General features: G+C 42.6%; 1 pseudogene; it reads right to left on the bottom strand.

Annotated features, from left to right (window-relative positions):
* Positions 4,652-6,832, bottom strand: LOC717756 (selenophosphate synthetase 2 pseudogene; annotated as a pseudogene).

Below are 18,368 nucleotides of genomic sequence, written 5' to 3'. Positions count from 1 at the left end.
TCTTTTTGCCTCACTCATCCCAGACATGGTGCCAGAGAAGCCAGCAATGGAAAAGCAGTAACAGGTGCAGACTAAAAACACCCCCAGGAGAAGCTACTGCTTCTAGTCGAAGAACAAGGAAAGGTATGGCTGGGAGTGGTGGCTCATGCCTGTAATCCCAGCACTTTGGGAGGCCAAGGAGGGTGGATCATTTCAGGCCAAGAGTTTGAGACTAGCCTGGCCAACATGGTGAAACCCTGTCTCTACTAAAAGTACAAAAATTAGCTGGGCGTGTGGTGGCACACACCTGTAATCCCAGCAACTCAGGAGGCTGAGGCAGGATGGTCACTTGAACCTGGGAGGTGGAGGTTACAGTGAGCCGAGGTCATGCCACTGTACTCCCAGCCTGGGCAACAGAGCAAAACTCCATCTCAAAAAAAAAAAAAAAGAAAAGAAAAGAAAAGAAAAAAGAACAAGGAAAGGTACAGCATAGCAAGACAGAAAACTTTTGGACAATAGCCACTCTACCCCAGTAGTCATGCACCACAGAAAAATAGAGCCCCACCTCCTCCTCTATCAGCCAAAGCCAGGAGGGGATCCTGGAATTCCACCCTCTCCCAGCGGTAACAATCACACTTCACTGTATCTCCTCCATCCCATTATTAGGAAAGACGATTGAGTGGGGAGCCAGTATTCTTACCCACGCCAGCGAAGTGAAACCTCCTTCATGGTGTCAATGGAGACCATATGGGGATCTTGGGCTTCCACTTCCACCCAGAGCTAATAAGGCATTCCTCCTCCTCCCTAGCTTATCGAAAGGGTTTGGGAGGCCAGAAATCTCACCACCATCTAGTGGTAAGCACCCCTCAAACAGTGTCAGTGGAGGCCGCATGGGGAGCAGTAGTGAGACGTTCCTCTCTTCCCAGCCACAGTGGTTGTCAGCTGAGGTCTACAAGGAGCCTGCAATCCACCTCCACCCAGTAGTAATGGGGGTCCTGCCCCTGGAGGCATAAAGGAAACTAAGTGGGGAAACTAGATTTTCACCCCTACCTGGCAGTAACAAGGTGGTGCACTTCTTTCCCTGCAGCACATGTCAGAGGAAGCTGCTAAACAGAAGTAAGAACTACAGTCTCATGATGTAATACCCAAAATATCCAGAGTAAAATACAACATCACTTATCACATCTAGAACCAGGAAAATCTCACATTAAATAAGAAAAGACAGTCCACAGATGCCATCACCAAGCTAATAATTTTGGAATTGTCTGATAAAGATTTTAAAGCAGCCATCATAAAAAGGCTTCAATGAACAATTATGAAAACTGTCTTGAAACAAATGAAAAAAGAGAAAATCTGAGCAAATAGAAGATGTAAAGAAAAACCAAATATAAATTTTATAACTAAAATATACAAAAAAAAAAAATCTCAATAGATGAGCATCACAGGAGAAGGGAAAGGACAGAGAAAAGAATCAGAGAACTTGAGGCTAGAACAATAGAAATTGGCCAGGCACTGTGGCTCACACCTGTAATCACAACACTTTGAGAGGCCAAGGCAGGCCAATCACTTGAGGTCAGGAGTTCAAGACCAGCCTGGCCAACATGGCAAAAACCTGTCTCTACTAAAAATACAAAAATTAGCCAGGCATGGTGGTGCACACCTATAGTCCCAGCTACTCAGGAAGCTGAGGTGGGAGAATAGAAATTACTCAATATGAACAACAGAAAAAAATAAAATAAAATAACTGAAAAAAAAAAAAAAGAACAAACTCAGGAACCTATACGACTATAACAAAGAAATCAAACACTCATGTCATTTGAGTCCCAGAAGGAGACGAGAAAGAAGGTGGGCTAAAAAAGTATTAAAATATACAATAACTAAAAATTTCCCAAGTTTGGTAAAAGACACAACTTAAAGAAAGAAGAAGCTATATGAATTCTAAACAGAATAAACCTAAAGAAATCCATGTCAGGACACATATTAGTTAATCTTGTAAAAACTAAAGGTGGCCGGACATGGTGGCTCATGCCTGTAATCCCAGCACTCTGGGAGGCCAAGGCAGGTGGATCATTTGAGGTCAGGAGTTCAAGACCAGCCTGGGCAACATGGTGAAACTCCATCTCCACCAAAAAATACAAAAATTAGCCAGGCGTGGTGGCACATGCCTATAGTCCCCAGTTACTCGGGAGGCTGAGGCAGGAGAATGGTTTGAACCTGGGAGGCAGAGATAGAAGTGAGCCGAGATCGTGCCACTGCATTCCAGCCTGGGCAACAGAGCTAGACTCTGTCTCAAATAAAATAAATACGTACCTACGTACATACATACATACATACATACACACTAAAAGTAAATAAATCTTGAAATCAGTGAGAGAGAGACAACTAAAAGACAGATATTGGCAAAGAGGGGTTTAAAAACATTACCCAACTATAGGCAAGGACATTATGGAGTGGAAAAAAGTCAGTCTCAAGAGGTCACATACCATAAAATTCCATTTATACAACATTCTCAAAATGACAAATTATAGAGATGGAGAACAGATTAGTGGTAGCTGGGGGTTAGGAATGGTGAAGGGAAGAGGAAATGATTATAAAGAGGTAGCATGAGGAAGATCTTTGTGGTGACAGAGTAGTGCTATATCTTGATTACGGTGGTGGTCACATAAATCTACACCTGTGACAGAATGGCATGGAACTATGCATTACTTATATAGTACCAATGTCAATTTGCTGGCTTTGGTATTGTACTATAGTTATACAAGATGTAACCACTGGATAAAGAGGATCCAGGGCCTCTCTGTACCATCTTTGCAAGTTCCTGAAAATCTACAATTATTTCCAAATAAAAAGTTTTACAATTTTCGTGAAACTAAATATACACACCCATGCACATACACACATACAGAGAGACGGAGAGAGAGAAAAAAAATTCCATATAGAAATGGGTCACTAGATCATATTTTGCTTTTGTACATTTTTCACTTTACTGTACGAATATGCTTTACTACAGAAATGTCTGTGTTTATTAAAACTTACTGCACTTCAACAAAATAATGGAACTATACTCTTCCAATTCTACATGGAAGGAGCTAGACATTTTTCATTTTCCACAACTTGCTTTTGGCAGACCTTGTTTGTATCCTTGGCTCCACTTTTTTCTAACTCTATTACCTTCTCAGAGCCTCAGTTTCCTCATCTGAAATGGAGCTAAGAATGCATGCCTCCCGCATTACTTTTATTAGTAGTAAAATTCTTTTTGGCCAGGTGTGGTGGCTCACACTTGTAATCACAGTGCTTTGGGAGGCTGAGTTGGAAGGACTGCCTCACCCCAGGATTCTAACCTGCCTGGGCAACAGGATTCTAACCCCATCTCTGCAAAACAATTTTTCAGAAAAATTAGCTGGGTATGGTGGTGTGTGCCTGTAGTCCCAGCTACTCTGGAGGCTGAGGCAGAAGGACCACTTGAGCCCCAGAGGTTCAGGCTGCAGTGAGCTGTGATGGCACTACTACACTCTAGCGTGCGTGACACAGTGAGACTTTGTCTCAAAAAAAATAATAAAATAAAATGTCTTATTGTATAAAATGATATAGCATCAAATGGCAAAACCAGAATTTATGGAATAGCAAAATGTTACCTGATTTGAGGGACCCCTATATATTCCCAGTATTTAAAAAGTGCCTAGAAACACTGCAAAGCTAATACTCAGGAACTACAAACAGTAGGAAACTGAGGCATTAGCAATGAAAAATGAAAAGAGGGCAATATGAGAGAGATCTTGATGATGAATGTCAGGAACAAAAGTGAGGGAGAAAAAAGTAAGAATGACACACAGATGTCTGGGTCGGGGTAAAATAGTTGCCCATCCTGAAGATAAGTCAAACAAGTGGGCCATTTGAGGGCAAATATAACAAGCCCTCCTGGGAACATGTCTAACTTTGTGAGTCTGCATATGCAGATGAAGAGCTAGAAGAGAGCCTTGCGGTAGAGAAGTGGATCTGAGGGTTACTGGCATGCCAGTCAAAGCTGTACTGTGGGTGAGGCATCCAGGAAGAATACAGAGTGAAAAGTGCAGAGGACAAGAGCAGCACCTGGAAGAAAACTGAAACACACCATGGGCAGGAGAAGAGGTTCCTGAAAAGGCAACTCAAAAAGAGCAGCCAGAAAGGAAGGAGACAGTTGGGAAGGAGTGATGTCAGGGAAGCCAAAGGAAGAAAGAGACCGATGTGGCCAGGGAACCAACGTCAGAGAGGACTTGAGTAAGACGTGATGCAAAGCTCCACTGCATTTGATTTGACCTTTGGAGGTCAGTGGTGTGGGGCAGCTGACAGGTGACAGCAGGTTGGGTAGTGAATGGAAAAAGAGCAAGCAAAGTCAATGAACACAGAGGGTGCTTTTTAGAGTAGTGGTTCTCAAAGTGGGTCCCCAACCATCAGCATCCCCTAAGAACTTGTTAGAAATGCACGTTCTTGGACCCGACCCCAACCTACCAAATCAGAAACTCGGAAACTCTGAGGATGAGGCTCAGTAATGTGTTCTGTAACAAGTTCTGTAGCTGATTCTGATGTACAGCAAAGACTGAGACATACAGATCTAGAAAAAGAAAGAGAAGCAACTGTTGGGAGGAAAAGGAGGATAGTCAAAGGAGGATTTTGTGTTCTAAAATGGAAGACATTTTGGTTTTTTAGCTAGAAATTACTCTTTATTGATTAAATCACCAGAAATGTTCAGCACAAGATTTAACATCTTAATGACCACCAAGACCTGGGCTCTAGGGCTCTTTCTGCCTCTTCCAGTCCTTAATGGGGTTTAGAGGGAGAGACATCATTAACAGAGACCAAGTCAGATGATTGCAGGTCCTCCTTTCCCAGTCTTTAAACAAGCTGCTCAATTCTTGTCCAGAGCAGGAAAGAGCCAGTACTTCAGAAAAATCTAATAAAGAATTTGACATTGCATTATAAGATCTCCCATAACAACTTAGATTTATCAATGGTATTGGTCCAAACTCATTTGCTTCAGATCTAAATTTTTTTCATTGTGCAATTTACTTTTGTGTGTATGCAATTTTAATAAATAATCTCACTCCCTGTGCAGAAATTAATCAACCTAATGCAAAAAAAACATCCCTCAAACTGGAGTAGCCTCATCTTACTTTGGAAAGAGGAAACAAGTTTTTCTGCTCCTCTTCTACCCAGGAGATGAACAGATATCCCCACAAAGTTCAAAATAATACTTCCGGCCTTGGAATGCACACACAGGCAACTTTTGATGGGCTAATTCAGATCACCTAGAAAGGGCAGCTGCAACCACTATGTAGGTAGCCTTCTTTGGGAATTTCTTAAATCAGCTCCTGAGAATTGTCCATGATTGTTTACAAAGGCCCTAAGCTCTAAACAACTTGTGCCATGTCATTTCATGAGCTAGGCTCTGAGGATGCATTGGAATGTGCAGGACCAAGAACAGCAGCAGTGGCCCCGCAAGGTAGGACCTCAATAACTCAAGGCTTTTCAATGATCCGAGCTGTCTGGTTTCCCTTTTCCACAATGCTAACAATCCATGCTTGGTGACCCTCTCTGGTCTTGGAAGATCTTTTTTCAGAACAAAAGTGAGCCACCTGTTCTCTTGGAAGACAAATCAGTAATCCTCCTGAGGTTTCAGCTGAGGTTCCTTGAAGAAGCCCAAACTGCCCACTGGCCTTGCTGATGGCAGCCATCTTGGCAATGACTGGCAGATTACAAATGACAAAGGACACATCATTTCTTTGTTGCTTCACGAGGTTCTGAGAGTGTCCTAGAATGCCAAAGCCTGTGATATCTGTGGCCACATGGGCATTAAATTTGTGCATTAATCCAGCAGCAGTTCAGTTAATGGTAGCCATACTGAGCGTGGCTTCCTGATAGGCCAGCTCTACTACTTCTCTGAGGATCACACCTGATTCCATCTTTCAGTATTATCCAGCTATTGGTGGGCATTGACAGCAACTTGGGTTCCTAAGGGTTTGGTTAACACCAGCACATCCCCAACAGCAGCATTATTAGGCATTATGAATGCACTTGGCCGATATACCACAGTGGCAACTCCACCGATGACAAGCCAAGAGCTGACCACCATTTGTCCACCTGTCACTGCAGTTCCTCCCTCCTCGGTAGCGTCCCGAAAGCCTTTGATCATGAGTGGCATTATCTTTTCGTGTTCCTCCTCACTCATACTCTGGCTAAGGCTGAGTAACGTCAACATGTTATCACACTTAGTAATGCCCATGGCCTAGAGGTCACTCAGCACGCTGGCACAAGCTATGCACCCCATCATGTAGGGATCCTCCACCAAGGGGTAAAAGAAGTCCATGGTCTGCACCAGTGACAGGCCCCCATGCCTCAGCAAGATGACGCAAGGGTCTATCCCAATGCCCAGGACTGGAAGGGCTGGGCCAGGGTCCGCCCTCTCTGGCAGGGGTGCTTCCTGGGCAGCCTCGGCCCGGCTGGGTGTGGGCCGTGTCAGTCTGGCCAGGAGTTTGGGCAGTGCCTCCTGCGAGACCTTGCAGCCTCAGCCTTTCCTGCCAGAGAAGCCCGTCAGTCGCCAGCCCAGGCTGAGACCCCACAACTGGGGCTGAAAGGGCCAGTAACTCGAGAAGGCCCAGCCCAGAGACAAAGCCGCCGAACCCGAGGAGACTTCCGCCGCCGCCATGGCCACCGTCACGGGGCTTCCGCCATCGCGCCTGCTGGAAAGGCCTGAGGAAAGGGGAGAAGAGGAGAGGGCCCTTTTGGTTTCCACTCAAGTTAATAAGAAGTAACAGTCAAATATCTCCCACAGAGATTCTCCCGGGCACCATTCTGGACACCCTACTCGCCCACGCCACCCCTCCCTGGCCTTCCTCCAAAATGGGAGAGGTTTTTAACATGCTTGCATGGCACAAAGAGCCAGTATTTGAAGAGACTGGATCTACAGAAAAGAGGAGATACGTGTTGGAGCCAACTTTTGGGAAACCCAGAAATCGATGTTGAGTATTTTGAGATATAAAGTCATAAGAGCAGCCTAGGAATTATGTCCCAGCCTCTGTACCCGTCTGTTTATGAGGCAAAGCAAGGATGACAGGATATTCCTGTTCTGACATGTCTGCTTCTAATATTTCAACCACTGCCTCCTCCAAGAATCTCTGTATTTTTGTTTACTGTGTGACTAGTATCTTAAAACACTGAGGAGCATTTCATGTCATCTGACCTTTGAAGGCTAGGCAGGCCCATTGCAGGTTAACAGTTCACCTAGCCTGGGTCCCAGGGTTATTTGGAGCATGTGCTGAACTCCTATCTATTCAGGTGCCGGAGAATAGGGATTGAAATTCATGCTGGTGACTATGTGGGCTCCAATGCCTGAGCCAGGGATGCCAGGAAGGGCAATGCCCCCAGGCCAAGGGCACATGAGAGGGGGATGTCTGGGGCTTTTTCCAGACAAGGTAGGTAGGAGACATTTATCCAGCAGCTTCAGCAAAAACAATATTCCACATTCTAGGGTGATTCAAATGTCAAACACAGACAAAATTTTAATGGAGGAAAAAAAAAGAAGTTTGTCTGGTAGGAAAAAAAAAAAAAAAAGAGGTTGCCGGTTATGACAGCCACCATTGGTAATGTTTATTTTGTTTTTCCTCTGGTGGAGCTGGTCCGCAAAGACCTGGCGCACCCAGGCAAGAGACAGTTGCAAAACAAGTGTCTGTACAAGAGACCTACAAGGAGTCTCAAAGATTTTTAACTTTCATTAACCCCAATTTTGATTTTCTTTTTCTTAAAAACATGGTGCTAAATCTTTGTGGTCAAAGCCTTAGGTTGACAGCCTTTAATAAAGAAGTCCAAACTCTGGAAAAACAAAAATAAACAGAACTACGCAACAAATCCCATTCTCCTTTGAAAGTTGCTTTTGAAGGCCCAAGGGAGTACTATTAACATCACAGGAAAAACTAGGCAATTAATTTCCATTCTAAGGGCTTTTAGAATGTCTCCCAGAATTGACAGGGAAAGAAAATTAATGCTATATCAAGACATTAATTCAGATCACCAATTAGTTTACTCAAGGTCTTCTCTGATAGTAACTTTTGTTTACTACCAGCTTTAATGAAATGTGAGAATTGAAAAAACAGTGTATCCCCAGCACCAATCCATGCACTGTGCAAATTCAACTGATACTGATTTCTTCTTTCCTATCCCACCTCAGGGAAAGGAAAGTCAAGTTTGGGGACTATTTATGGTAAGTATACACACACACACAAACAAACACACACCTGTGTATATATGTATCATACAGAAGGAGTGTACTTTACCTCTTCTCTTTATCCTTCTCACTTGGGAGGAAAAGGGCTGGGCACATTGTCAGTAATCAGTGTATCTGCGGGCGGCAGATTGTTTCATACAGACTGTCTTTTTCTGCCAGTGCTCATGAAGCTGCACCATTGCTGGTTTTACTTTCTGGAAGTAGATCCATCAGATAGTATAGTGTCGTAATATAAATGTAGTGAGTCATGACTAGCACTTTGGATACAGATAGAATAGGATAGGGCGGGATGGGATGGGATGAATAAGATGGGATAGGATAGAATGAGGAGGGCAAGGGAGAGAAGGGAGGGAAGAAGAGGAGAGGAGAGAAGGAGAAAATGGATTGGATAGGAGGGGATGCATAGGATAGGGTAGGATGGGATGGATTGAATAGGATAGGATAAGAAATACCAGAGCAAATCACAGGTAAGCAGGAGAAAACTGGTCTGTGAAACTTTAGATGTGCAAGCATGTTTGCACACACGTGACTGCAGTTGTGTTCTAAATCACAATGTAAAATGAATCTTTCATAATCAAAAAGGTTGATTCCAATTTGATAATAGAAATGAGGGCTGGGCACAGTGGTTCATGCTTATAATCCCAGCACTTTGGGAGGCCGAGGCAGGTGGCTCACGAGATCAGGAGTTCGAGACCAGCCTGGGCAACATGGTGAAACTGTCTCTACTAAAATACAAAAATTAACCAGGTTTGGTGGTATGTGCCTGTAACCCCAGCTACTCGGGAGGCTGAGGCAAGAGAAATGTTTTAACTCGGGAGGCGGAAGTTGCAGTGAGCAGAGATCATTCCACTGCACTCCAGCCTGGGCGACAGAGTGAGACTCTGTCTCAAAAAAAAAAGGAAAAAGAAGAAATGAGGTTGACAATAGAAATGAGACTTCTCCACCTAATCCCCAGTGATTGGCAGTTTTTCACCCATAAATAAAGCCACATTGGCTGGGTATATCAGCAAAATGCTAATTGTGTAGTGTTCAGAGGTGAGGGTAAGCCCATCCTTGCTGAGCAGGGGCTTCTCCAGCTTGTGAATCTGTCCAGTGTGGCCTCACTGGGACACTGTGTAGCTAATAGGATTTGACTGTTTGTCCCCTCCAAATCTCATATTGAAATGTGAGTCCCAAAGTTGGAGATGGAGCCTGGTAGGAGGTGTTTGGGTCATAGGGGTGGATCTCTCATAAATGGCTTGGTGCCCTCCCCGTGGTAATAAGTAATTTCTCACTCTGTTAGTTCATGCAAGAGCTGGTTGTTTAAAAGAGCCTGGCATCTCTCTTGTTCTCTCATCATGTGACACGCCTGCTCCCCCTTCACCTTCTACCATGATTGTAAGCTTCCTAAGGCCCTCGCCAGAAGCATTAGGCTTCTTATAAAGCCTGTGAACCGTGAACCAAAATAAAACTCTTTTCTTTATCAATTACCTAGCCTCAGATATTCCTGTATAACAATGCAAAACAGACTAACACCAGAGCCAAATGTTCTAGGGCTGAAGGGAGGTGAAAGCAGACAAATCATGGGACTTATTTATTTTTAAGTTTCCCCAAAAACAATGTGTCTAGGCCTTCCCATACCTCAGTCAGCTCACACAGGCCAACACCCAAACACCCAGCCTTGGTCCAGCCTCTGAAGACCACCCATGGACAAACTAATGAGTTTGCATTTTCAATTGCAAATGAAATTTTAAGAAAACACTTAAGTATTACTTTCCAAGAAACTGGTTTCAAGAGGTTCAAGCAAAAACACTCCCGTTTATGTTTCCACCCTCAATCAAGATGAAAGAGGCTAGTTTAAAATTTTCCTTTCCATGCAGCAGATCCCAAACCCTGAGTTTTACCACTACAGGTTTAAAGGTTGCCGTGGTTGGCCAGCATGACGCCCTCGCTGCTCCCAGGCAAATTCCTTATGGGTCCTGCTCTGGTCAACTCACTGGATATGCACTATGAATGCCTGGACTCACTTCTCATTTGCACAAAATATGGACAATGTTGCTTTTTATTCAGGCAATAATATTGCAAAGTTGCTTTGTGCTTCTTAGACCCAAGATAATTTTATTGTGAAAATTAAGATCAAACTATTTCAACTTTCCTTTTCCCTTTCCTCTTCATGTACAAGGATAGAGTTTGGAGACATAAAAACAAGCCAAAGGTTTTACAAGGAATATCTATCATAGGGAATAACAAAGCATCTTCATGGGTGCTAAATGTATTCATAACAACAGAACTTGTATTTTAAAGTTACATTTGATAAAATGGAGCTTACACACCAGAAGAGAAGTTCAAAGTGGCTTTTGGTGGAAGAAGAAGAATTTCTCTAACCCCAACTATCTTTAACAAATACATTAAATAAAAATGTTTTTCCTTCATACTTCACTTTTGCTGAGTCAAAAGTGACCAAGGAATAGTATCTAAGCTTAAATTCAAATTTATTTTCTTCCTTATTGACTGTGTATTACACTCATTCTCATGCATTCATTTTGTACATTCTAATGTATACTTATAAAATAACTAAACAAACTAAAGAAGTTACATTGAGTCATATTTATTATTCCAGCTATAAAAAAATATGAAGCAACAAGGGAATTTTCTATAAAATAAATATCGGGGCCAGACACGGTGGCTCATGCCTGTGATTCCAGCACTTTGGGAAGCCAGGGTGGGAGGATCGCTTGAGGCCAAGAGTTCAAGACCAGCTTAGGAAACATAGTGAGACCCCATCTCTACAAAAAAACAACAATAAATTAGCTAGGAGTGGTGGCACACACCTGCAGTCCTAGCTATTTGGGAGGCTAAGGCAAGAGGATCACTTTAGCCCAGGAGTTTGCAGTGAGTTATCATCATGCCACTGCACTCCAGCCTGGGTGACAGTGTGAGACCCCCCTCTCTAAAATAATTAATAATAAATAAAATAAATATTGGTTGGCCAAACGCACATTTTACAGATTTATGACCATTCCTTTTTTCACATTCTCTTTGTTCTGTAAGGAAACACACCTGTAAGTAAAGAATCCATACTTACAGAAATTGTATTCATTTTGATGTATTTTTAAAATAAGCATTCTTTAGAACTGAACATAGACTGCAAATTCTCGAAGGCCATTCCCCACATGACATTCTCAAGAGCAAAGGCAAAGAATGAAGTGGTTGATTGATGCAGATATTCATTCTGTGCAGCCTTCATGAAAAACAGGAAAGTTCCGCCCTAGAGTCTAGCACCCTGAGCTCATGCCCCTGTCAAAGTATTCAGAATGAAGAGAACAAGGACTGCCTGACCTGGGCTTTCTCCCACTCCATAAGAAGGACTCCATTTAGGAATTGGAGGCCAGCACATGCAGTCCAGGCCTTCAGAACTGATGCCATTTACAGTGGATACACTGAGCAACACTTCCAGATAATTCTGTTCAAATCGAAGGGGGGTTTTCACCACCAGTGGTAATGGTTAGTCTTATGGGTCAACATGGCAAGGCTACAGTATCCAGTACTTGATCAAACACTAGCCTAGGTATTGCTGCCAAGGTATTTTGTGGATGTGGTTAGCATCTACAGTCAGTTGATGTTAAAGAAAGGAGATTATCTTCAATAATCTGGTTGAGCCTCATCCAATCCGATGAGGGCCTTCAGAGCAAAACTGAGGTTTCCCAGAGGAAGGAAAATTCTGCCTGTAGACAGCAGCATCAGGTCTGGCCTGACAGATTCCAGATGGCTTTTCCTGACAGCCTGCTTTAGGGATATCAGACTTGCCAGACCCCACAATCACTGATTCTGTTTCTCTGGCAGAATCTTGACTGATACTCCAGTCTACTGGGCTTGGATGAAATCAACCTAAATTTATCTAGAAATAAAGGGCCTCATTACACCCTAAATTTTAGTCAGTTGCCAAATCTCAAAACATTGGTTTTATAAACTTTAGAACACAGAGTAGCAGACATTTAAGATTATTTGCTACTATATCCTTAGATGCCATCTAGATGGGAGTTAGTAAAAATATACTCTATTGTAAGACTAGTTCGTTCCAGTTTCTATCTAGTGTAAAAGACATTTGAAATGAACATTTGCACCAGTTGGGTTTCCATTGTTGTGAACTGGCTGCAGCCTTTCAAGGCAGAAAGGAACATATAAGGAATATGGTTTCTGAAACTCCTCCAAAACCAAAGTCATCTAAAATAAGTACGACTTGATGAATGCTAAAATGAAGTTGAAATTGGTTTCAGCCCATTTCCTAAATTGCAGCTGTTCTGATAATTCCACCTTACCTTCCTTATTTCAGTAGTTTCCTGGAGGATGTCCCCCCACATCTAAGAAGGAATTTTTACTCTAAATTTTTTACACAAACTATCACTGATGAGTCTTTCCCCACCATAACTACAACTTTTCTTCCTGTTACATTCCGCTTTAGCCAAAATAGCCCCCTGTAACTGGGTGGTTTTATTTTGTTCCATCATAAGAGAGTTTAATATATGCTTGTCAGGAAAAGAGACAGCAGTGACAGTTAAATTAAAAGTGGTACCAATTAATGTATTTATAGAACACCATACACAGGCAACAGATGAGGGAAGAATTTACAGTACGCGAAAAGCACACCACGCTTCAGCAACAGTCGCTTTGTCAAAAGGGCTATGCTCCTGACAACTGATTAGTAAGAGAAAACCCTAAAGATCAGAGGAGGATGAAATGGGGTTCACTCCTGCAGCTTGGGGAGGCAGTGGCAGAGGAATAAAGGTAATCAGAGAATGTATTGGCAATCCCTTCTCAGTTTCCTATTGACTGTGGGACTGTGGCGCCACATAGGAGATATAGGATGTCAAAGCCACCTGGTCCCCCTGGTTATTGTGACAATGGGAGGATCACCTGCCTCTGTCCCCAGGACACTGCTGAGGCACGATCATAATGTTGGCAGACTGTTTTTCTCTTTTCTGCCTCTTTTCCTCTGTCATAACATGCCTCCTTGGCTTCCCATTCCTGGTCTTATGGAAGAATCTCCTCTCTGTCATTCACCAAAGTCTGTGTGTTGCCCTGGGCTCTCAGAGTTCTGGAAAGTTTAAAGCTCTGCTAAGGAAGCAATGGGGAGGTTGCCTTGTTCCAGTGAACTCGTTGCCAACCCCAGGCCCTCTTTCTCCTGAGTCCCCTCACACTGCAGAGACTGCTCCTTCTCAAAGAGATTGCTGGCATCTGTGGCCAGCTGGGGTGGGGAGGATGTGAAGATATTTTAAGGCTGGAGGGCCCTCGCAAGTTCAGAAACAGCACACTCAGGCAGTCACCCTGCATGATTCGTGAAACTCGAGCCACAGCAGACGTGAGAGATGAGGGAGATGCTCTCTCCATACCATAAGGGGACTCGGGAGAAGGAAGGCCTGGAGTTGGCAGTGGGTTCACTGGGACAAGGCAATCTCCCCGTTACTTCTCTCCATAGACTCCTTAAGCAACATATGCTAATTGGTTTCTTAAACAATCAAAGGCTTCTCACATACCAGAGAATATAAGTACAAAAAATATAATTACAGGACTTTTTGTTCTGGCTATGATAGAGTAGTTTAAAGAAAACTAAAGAAAAACCGAAAGAACAGATGAATTATATTTTTAAAAATCATTCAGGCCAGGCACGGTGGCTCACGCCTGTAGTCCCAGCACTTTGGGAGGCCAAGGTGGGTGGATCACCTGAGGTCAGGAGTTTGAGACCAGCCTGACCAACATAGTGAAACGCCGTCTCTACTAAAAATATAAAAATTAGCTGGGCGTGGTGGCACACGCCTGTAATCCCAGCTACTTGGGAGGCTGAGGCAGGAGAATAGCTTGAACCTGGGAGGCAGAGGTTGCAGTGAACTAAGATTGCACCACTACACTCCAGCTTGGGTGACAGAGTGAGACTGCATCTCAAAAAATAAAAAATAAATAAATAAATAAACAAACTGTTTAAAGGCATGGAGGAACCACCAAGACAACCAGACAGAATTTGGGCACAAGATCCACAAAAGACAGGAAGCTTCCAGAGGTGAGCCCAGCTCTCCACATTCCAGTTTCACCTTTGGGGCAATTCTTGGTCAATTCTTGGTACAGGGCTAGGGACTAAGAAACTGGGCGGGGGAGCAGATGCTAAGAGGCAGAGAAGCCAGAAGAGCTTCAAGCAATTTTACAGGACTGGGAGGACAAATTGGGATCTGAAGCCGCAGAAGTGCCCTTGAAAGGCTAAGATACCAAAGGGAAGGAGGACACCAACAATGGATCCAACACGCAGCAAAGGTTTTCTCCAATGAGTCAGACAGAAGACTGCAACACAAAATACATACAGAAATAATGAGTAATGTAAATGTACTTAAATCTAAATAAGTATTAATTGTACAAAACAGTAGTAATATGGATATTTAAATATGTAGAAGATTAAACAACATGACAAAAAATAACAAAAAAGAACGGGACACGTGGTGTTAAAATCCTTTGAGAGGCAGTAAAGAACTCATTTATATTAAACTGGAATAAATCAAAAGTAATTGTTTTAATCTCTAGGATAACTTACAAAAGAATAGCAGAGAGATAGCTTTATTTTTTAAAAAAATATTAAATAGAGGGGAAAATGAAATAATCATCTTAAAAATAGTTAATTAGTCCAAAAGAGGCAAAAAAAAGAAAGAAAAAAGACATAAAAGGAACAGAAGTGAGCACCATGAAAGGTCAGTATATGGAGAATTCCTTAGGGAGACATCGGCGTGGAGGGCAGGGGTTCCTGCTGCAAGAACGTGGCAGGATTCTGGTTGAAGGCAGGCCAGGGTGATTAGATATTGAGGGCAGGAGATGAGCAATTTGATCTGATACTAAGGGGGATCAGATATCAAGGGTGGGGGATTCTCTCTGAACGGAATTAGCATGATTCTTGCTGCGACTGGACTATGCAGGCCAAACAAGGACAGGGACCGAGGTCAAGCCCTAGTCAAAAGGGATTCTACACAAAAAGCACACCAAGGTTTTCAGGATTCAGAGGAGGTAAAGTCCGATCAAGGAGAGAGTCTTTGTCAAGGCTCAGACAACTTCACCAGGAGGATTTTCTCCCACTGAAAGCAGTGGTGCCCAACCAGTGCCCAATCAGGGACTGGTTCCATGGAAGACAATTTTTCCACTGACAGGTGTGTGGGATGGTTTCGGGATAAGACTGTTCCACGTCAGATCATCAGGCTTTAGATTCTCATAAGGAGTGCCCAACCTAGATCCTTCACATACCCAGTTCACAGTAGCAGTTTAGGCTCCCTTAAGAATTTAATGCCACTGCTGATCTGACAGGAGGCCGAGCTCAGGCGGTAAAGCTCACTCACCTGCCATTTACCCCCTGCTGTGTAGCCCTGCTCCTAACAGGCCATGGACCGGTACTGGCTGCAGAGCCCTGGTTTAAATCATAACTGATACTGATGCTATACAAACTTTCCTACAGGACAGAAAAGGAAGCCACATTTTCTAACTCATTGTATAAGGTCAGCATGAATCTAGTATCAAAATCTGAAAAGAACAGTATAAATAAAGAAATATTGCCCACCAATCTCTCTCATAAACATAGATGCAAGAAAGAGAGGCCAGGTGTGGTGGCTCACACCTGTAATCCCAGCACTTTGGGAGGCCCGGCGGGTGGATCACCTGAGGTTGGGAGTTCGAGACCAGCCTGACTAACATGGAGAAACTCCATCTCTACTAAAAATACAAAATTAGCTGGGTATAGTGGCACATGCCTGTAATCCCAGCTACTCAGGAGGCTGAGGCAGGAGAATTGCTTGAACCCAGGAGGCGGAGGTTGCAGTGAGCCGAGATTGTGCCACTGCACTCCAGCCTGGGCAACAAGAGTGAAACTACATCTTAAAAAATTAAATAAATAAAAAATAAATAACATCGATACAAGAAAGAGAAAAGCAGTCCTTGACACCAGGAAGCCGGCTGGCACTATCAGCCAGGCCTCGAAGCTGCGAAGAGCTGGCCTGGCTCCCACAGGTAGGCCTTGGTGTCTTCCTGTTCAACATAAACCATTTCATAGAACACCAACAGCAGGTCAGGGTACTCTGTAACCATAAAGGATCAAGACAGACTAAGACCATTCATAATCATGTCTTAACACAGACAAAATCAAGACCATTGTTCAAACCATAGAAATGCCTGGACATCCTCTCATCCTGGCTATTTTAAGGGACTATTGCCTCTTTGCTGACTATACCTTTAGCCTCGATACATTCTTCCAGCATCATAGATAAGATTTATTAAGACACTCAACTATAGAATTGTCCCTGTTTCCTGACAGCATGATGGGAGCAAATCCTATACTAAATCCTTCCTAATTCTCTCTGACTGAGATACCCCCGTGGTTCCTGTTGTGTTCAGTCTCATTCTTTGCAATGAGCAACAAACCCACTTGTTCAACTTCAAATGTGTTTCTTTGACTGTAGGGTATTGACAGATGCTTAAGTCTCATCAAACATTCACATATCAAATCCAACAGTATGTAAAAATAACAATATATCACAACCAAGTTGGCTTGATTCCAGAAATGAAATTCAAGATTGGTTTAATATTTTAAAATCTGTCAGCACACTCTTATGAAAGAGGCCCTAGACAGCTCCCATGCCCCTGCAACCACGTGAGTACACAGGGAAAAGACAGGCATCTACAAAAACCGCATCTACAAACCAGGAGGCAAAGCCCTCACCAGACACCAAATCTGCCAGCACATTGATCTTGAACTTCTCAGCCTCCAGAACTGTGAGAAATAAATTTCTGTTGTTTATAAGCCAAAAAAAAAAATGTAATTCATCACATAAGAAAAAAGAGATGTCATATGATCATATTAACAAATGCACAAATTGCGCTTGATAAAATGCTGTAGTTACTCATGTTAACAAAAATTTCAACTTTTAGCAAAATTAGAATAGAGGAAAATTTCCTTTCTCCTGATATAAAGTACCTAGAAAAGCCATACAGCAAACATCATACTTAATGGTGAAGTACGAAAAGATCTTTTCCTGAGATAGAAAATATGCCTCTATGATCACTTTTCTTCAGACGATGAGGTTGTAGCCAGTATAACAAAGCAAGAAAACAGCCAGTAATAAACCTGACAAAGATCCACAAGAACTTTACACTGAAAGTTATATATATTGAGAGAAATCTTTAAAATCTAATTTAGTGGAAAGCTTATTAAGAGAAATCTTTAAAATCTATTCAGTGGAAAGCTATGCAATGATCATGAATTGAAAAACTCAATATTATAAAGGTCTAAGTAAGTTATTCCCAAGCAAATCTATATTCCAGCAGGATTGGAAAAATCTAGAAGAAAAAACTTTAGAATTTACATGAGCAGATACCAAGATACATTATAAAGCTACAGCAATTAAGAGGGTCATGGTATAAGTCCCTGATACACCAATAGGCCTATAGAATAGAAAAGAGTGTCACTTGATTTTTGACAAAGGTGATACATCAGTCCAAAGAGGGGAAAAATTGCCTTTTCAATAAACTGCCCATGAGTAATAAGAATCTATATGAAAAGAAAACTCTTAAATCTCTATTTCACATTATGCATAATAAACTACAGGAATTGTACCTGTAAAAGTAGGCATAAATACAACAGAGATTCTAGGGGGAAAAAGGAGACTATCCTTTTGACAGGCAAAAAAAAAAAAAAAAAGATTAAGAAGACACACAGCAATAACCATGAATTAAATGATGGATAAATTATACTACATTAAAAGTAAGAATTTCAGTTCATCAAAAAGACACAATTAAGAAAGTAAAGGCTGGGCATGGTGGCTCACATCTGCAATCCCAGCACTTTGGGAAGCCAAGGCGGGTGGATCACTGGAGCTCAGGAGTTCAAGACCAGCCTGAACAACATGGCAAAAACCCTGTCTCTACTAAAAATACAAAAATTAGCTGGGCATGGTGGCACACCTATAGTCCCAGGTACTTGGGAGGCTGAGGAAATAAGATGGCTTGAGCCTGAGAGATGGAGGCTGCGGTGAGCTGAGATGATGCCATTGCACTCCAGCCTAGGCTACAAAACCAAACCCTGTCTGAAAGAAAGAAAGAAAAGAAAGAAAGAATGAAGGAAAGAAAGAAAAAC

This window comes from Macaca mulatta, chromosome 6 (genome assembly GCF_049350105.2).
Source record: "Macaca mulatta isolate MMU2019108-1 chromosome 6, T2T-MMU8v2.0, whole genome shotgun sequence".
In the NCBI taxonomy this organism is placed as follows: domain Eukaryota; kingdom Metazoa; phylum Chordata; class Mammalia; order Primates; family Cercopithecidae; genus Macaca; species Macaca mulatta.
Note: the sequence above shows the minus strand (reverse complement) of the source record. Positions and strands in the feature narration are given on the sequence as shown.